Source organism: Triticum dicoccoides, chromosome 4A (assembly GCF_002162155.2).
Source record: "Triticum dicoccoides isolate Atlit2015 ecotype Zavitan chromosome 4A, WEW_v2.0, whole genome shotgun sequence".
NCBI lineage: Eukaryota > Viridiplantae > Streptophyta > Magnoliopsida > Poales > Poaceae > Triticum > Triticum dicoccoides.
Window position 1 is genome coordinate 733735292 of NC_041386.1, and position 5800 is coordinate 733741091.

Genomic DNA, 5800 nt, shown 5'->3' on the forward strand with positions numbered 1-5800 from the left:
AGTCCCCATTTATCACCTCCTTCTTGGATTGGCATACGGTACCTTCCTCTGCCAGGGTGCCCGGGCCCGGAGGTCAAGCGTCAAAGGATGGCTGAGGTCGGGCCCGGGGCTAGCCCGAGAAGATGTTGCAGAGAAGGGTGGGGGTGGGTGGAGGCGGCTGGAGTGGAAGAAGGCTGCCTGGGTTTTTTAGACCACTCAAATGAGTCCAGTTGCAAGGAGTTGATATTTTCAATGAACCTGCACTCTGGTCGCCTAGAAAATTCCTCGATCCAGCCGGTCCTCACTGGTGCCGTGTTCCCGGTACGGCCCGTGAGGGAGAGAGGGGGAAGCAGCGAGACACCACGAAAAATCTTGAATTCCATCCGAATTTTCAATGCCAGGCTCCATGCTCACCCGATTTCTTCAAGTCTTTGACACTGATTGTGTTTTTTTGGAATTTGTCCTACCAAAAGACCAGGACTATCCCCATCCATCCACCCCGCTGGTTTTGGATAGGAATTCAGAGGACAAATTCCACTGCAGCGACTGATCCCAAACCAGGTCTCTTTCTTGCTACCCTCAATTCGCAGCTATCTAATAAATGCATACTTACTCGTCCTGCATGGTATCTTCATCCTAGTCAAGTTCTTCTGTTTTCTCGATCCCTACTAATCTCACACAACGGATCATGCTCATGACGACCTATCTGGATAGTTAATTTTTTTATAATATAAAAGGCTGTTTACCCAAAGTGTACCAAATGTGGATTTTATAAAAAATGGTCTAGCGATCGGTAAACTGTCGATTCAATAACCGGTTAGGTAATTGAACGATCGGGTGTGATTGACTAGAGAGAGGTGAATAGGAAATCTAAAATGCTCCAAAAAAAGGTTACAACCTTAAAGGTGATAGGTCAACAAGATGGTAACACCAACAAGAACCTTAACAATTGTCTACCCGGGCAAAACAGAGCGCAGGACTTGGGATTCCTTTGACACTCTTCTGATTGATTTGGTTGGCACAACTTGACATATATATTTACATTCTGAGGCCAACTCTAGCCTTCGGTTTTACTCCTCTATGTCGCACCTAGCCGATCCCCTAAACCGAATGGAGGAGGATAATTTTTACTCCACTGCCAAAAATTTCGTCCAACTCGACCAAATATACATAACGTTGCCGCTCCCACGCGTCGTCTTCACCACTGATGACCGGCCCCGTTGCTAGAACGGATAGACAAGACCATTCCGCCACCACGCCGGCCACCACTGTCGGCTTGTCGCAGCCGGAAACCACCCCCGCACCACCGCCTACGCCGAAAAAAGGTTGAGGATGAAAAAAGCTCCACCAGCCACAAGCATCGGCTCCAACCGCACCAAAGGCTTGCCTGAGTGGCGGTTGCCTCTTCGGAGATGCGAGGTCGTCCTCCCACCGCTCCCGCCAGCGCCAAGAGAGCTAGAACACCAATGGCAGCACGTCGGCCCACGCCGAGGAGGTCGCAAAGTAGTATTAGAAGAAAGCCACCACTAGTAGAAAACATGGCTTTGGTTCAGGCCGGGCCAACCCATTAGTCCCAGTTCAGTCACGAACCGGGACCCATGGGGGCATAGGTCCCAGTTCGTGAGGCCAGGGAGCCAGCCGAGCCTCGTGGGGCATTGGTCCCGGTTCGTCTGGCCCCTTTGGTCCCGGTTCTAGACACGATCTGGGACCAACGGGCCTCGCTCCTGGCCCACAACCATTGGTCCCAGTTCTTGGCTGCAACCGGAACCAAAGGGTGTCCTTTAGTCCCGGTTCCAGCCACGAACCGGGACCAATGAGATGCCTATATATACCCCCTCGCCCGCAAGCAGAGCACTCCATTGCTCTGTTTTTCTGGCCGGCCGTTGGAGAGCTTTGTGGTGCTCTAGCTCACCTCCTGTGCACATGAGGTGTTCTACTAAATGCCCGAGCCTCACTTAAGCTTTCTCCTCTCGAAGCTCCTTGTCCAAGCTCCATTTTCCTCAAGATTTGTCTAGGTTTGGCGGTTTGTCCTGTCCCGCCCCCATCCTCACCGTTGTTGATCGCCCGCGTCGATCTCGTCGCTGGCACCACCGTGGTGAGCCTCTTGATCTTATCTTCTTTCTAAAAGAAAAAAATTCTTACTTGTATGATTTAGATAGATACTTGTGTAGTTTTCTTACTTATTATTGTTTGTTATTATATACTCCCGGTTCCAGCCACGAACCGAGACCAATGAGATGCCTATATATACCCCCTCGCCCACGAGCAGAGCACTCCATTGCTCTGTTTTTCTGGCCGGCCGTTGGAGAGCTTTGTGGTGCTCTAGCTCACCTCCTGTGCACATGAGGTGTTCTACTAAATGCCCGAGCCCCACTTAAGCTTTCTCCTCTCGAAGCTCCTTGTCCAAGCTCCATTTTCCTCAAGATTTGTCTAGGTTTGGCGGTTTGTCCTGTCCCGCCCCCATCCTCACCGTTGTTGATCGCCCGCGTCGATCTCGTCGCTGGCACCACCGTGGTGAGCCTCTTGATCTTATCTTCTTTCTAAAAGAAAAAAATTCTTACTTGTATGATTTAGATAGATACTTGTGTAGTTTTCTTACTTATTATTGTTTGTTATTATATACTCCCGGTTCCAGCCACGAACCGAGACCAATGAGATGCCTATATATACCCCCTCGCCCACGAGCAGAGCACTCCACTGCTCTGTTTTTCTGGCCGGCCGTTGTAGAGCTTTGTGGTGCTCTAGCTCACCTCCTATGCACATGATGTGTTCGATAAAATGCCTGAGCCACACTTAAGCTTTCTCCTCTTGAAGCTCCTTGTCCAAGCTCCATTTTCCTCGTTATTTGTCTAGGTTTGACGGTCCGTCCTGTCCCGTCCCCGTCCTCACCACCGTTGATCGCCCGCGCCGATCTCGTCGCCTGCACCACCGTGGTGAGCCGCTTGATCTTATCTTATTTCTGAAGGAAAAAAATTCTTACCTATATGATTTAGATATATACTTGTGTAGTTTTATTACTTATTATTGTTTGTTATTATATAGTGCGATGGTTTTGGTATCCGCCTCCGTCGGCCCTCGTCCTGTCTATTATTCGGATGTGGTATATATATTAATTTTTATAACTATTTGTTTCATTTAGTGTTTATGACAATTATGCCGAGCAACGTGACATAGATTTTTTATCTAGGAGGTATGTGAACCGGAAATTTCAACCAACCCTATTGTCGAGAGGTTAAATTTAGTTGAAGAAGAAAACAATTACTTGAAGGAAAAATTGAAAAAAATTGAGGAGGAGAAGATGATATTGGAGTTGCATGTTGTGGATGTCGTCGATGATCACAAGATCAAGATGAATGCAATGCGCTTGAAGATTAGAAAGATTAGAAAATATGATATTCATACTGAGGCTTGGTATCATTAAGCCGTTGGATCAATTGTTATCTTGGTTGCGGTTATGATCGCATTTGTTGTTGCATTGAATTGTTTTACCTAGTTTCAATGTATGATTTAGTTAGATGCTCTGGGAGCTATATGTTGTTCAATGAGAACTATGTATGTACTTTGGTTTTAATGTGATGATGAACTTCTATTAATTTCATCACTTATCTATTCATGATGTACGGAGATGAACCGGCAAAGGATGTACTGTAACAGACACACCACCGAGTACATTAAGGGCGTGAATAATTTTCTCGCAGTGGCTGAGGCAAACAAGCATAATGGTTTTATGTGTTGTCCATGCCATATATGTGGGAATACGAGGTCTTACTCTGACTCGACAACCCTTCACGCTCACCTTCTTTATAAGGTTTTCATGCCACACTATAATGTTTGGACGAAGCACGGAGAAAGAAGGGTTATGATGGAAGACAATGAAGAAGAACAAGATGATGACAACTATGTGACCCCTGAATACGGTGATGCTGCAACAAAGGATGCTGAAGATGCTGCAACGGGGGAAGCTGAAGATCAAGAGAAACCAAATAATGTGCCCGATGATGATCTTCGTTGGGTCATTGTTGATGCAAAGAGACAGTGTGAAAGTGTAAAGGAGAAACTGAAGTTCGATCGCATATATACAACCGGTCTATTATGCTAATATTAGCAGAATAACTATTCTGATAACACTTCCTCACTGCACGCTCAACGCAAGTGCACGTCATTGTTTGAACCAAGTGTGTTGCAGTACTCACACGAGTGAACTCTCCGTCGGAAAAAACTGCACGCGTTGTTTTTTTGGTACTGTTTTCGCTCTAGTTTTTTAACCATTTATCGGAACAAGGCGTGTAATATATCGTTGACAAACTATGGATTAGGCGCAACTTCGCCATGTTCAACACTTTTTAAGACTCCTCACGGTTTAAGAGCAGTTTTGAAAATGGTGCGGCCTACAACGAGTGGCAGCGAGCGTTTTTTCATGTTTTTTTAAACCGCTCGTCGGAATGAAGCAAATGATACACCGTTGGATAGATATCGTCGAGGCGCATCTTTATCACATCTATTTTTTTCTCTAATTCATTACGGTTTAAGAGCAGTTTCAAATTTACTAAATCGTGGAATTCTGTTTTTCAAATTTTTCAAATTTTCGGTACTATTTTCGCTCTAGTTTTTTAACCATTTATCGAAACAAGGCGTGTAATATAGCGTTAAAAATCTATGGACGAGGCGCAACTTTCATCTGTTAAAATGTTTTTGAGATTCCTTACAGTTTTAAGTTAATTTTGAAAATCATGTGGCGGACGACGAGTGGCAGCGGCCGTTTTTCGTGAAATTTTTACAAACTGGTTGTCGAAATGATTCAAACGATACGCTGTTGGAATGATATCGACAAGGCAGAACTTTTTCATGTAGAACACTCTCTCTAATTTGTTACGGTTTAAGAGCAGTTTTAAATTTACCGAAATGCGGACACTGTTTTTCGCGACACCCAAATTGACGTGGGTACTTCATCTGACTGAAAACTGCACTGCATCGGACGAAAAACCACACTGGATCAGATGTGTTAGAGAACTGCATGGTTTATTTTATTCAAACGTAATTTTTTCAATGACGAGAAAGTAGAGTGCACTTCACATCGGGCGTAAATGAACCACAACACTATCAAGAAGTGAACCACATGACTTTTCTTCGCTTCTGTAACAATTATTTTGCACTTACGAGATGAACAACATCATACGGCCGACCGCACTGCTTCATACCGAAAACCGCACTGCATCGGGCGTGCAAGCGACTTGTATAACTTTTTTTGTCGGACGCAAATATCCATGACGAGGAAGTAGACCGCGCTTCACGTCGAGGCGTAAGTGAACCGCAACACTACCGAAATTGAACCTCGACACTACGAAAAGTAAACCACATGAGATTTTATTGCTTTTGTCATACTTATTATTTTTCATGCGCATAGACTAGGCAAGTGGACCGCATGGGCTGACCGAGTGAACTACATCTAATAAGAAGTGAGCTTCTTTTGAGATGTTTTTCGTTTCTGTTTACCGAGTGAACCATATATATGTTTTATAACGAACTACATGAGAGATCAAAGTGAGTTTCAAAATATACATAGCCATTTATTATTTTCACACAACCACACTCACACATCCACACTCACATTAGTCAACCGCATTAGGCTTTATTTTTCAAAGTGTGCACTGCTGTTGCACGCCGTTTGAACCTCTCTTTTTTCAGATCCCTTTGAAAAATACCAAAAGGAAAGCTGGACCATTAAAAGCAAATGAAGCACGTAGAAGAAGCTCTAAACTGAAACTCATATACAATACTTCTGAACTGAACCACGAGCTCCATGAATCCACTCGCATGCTCG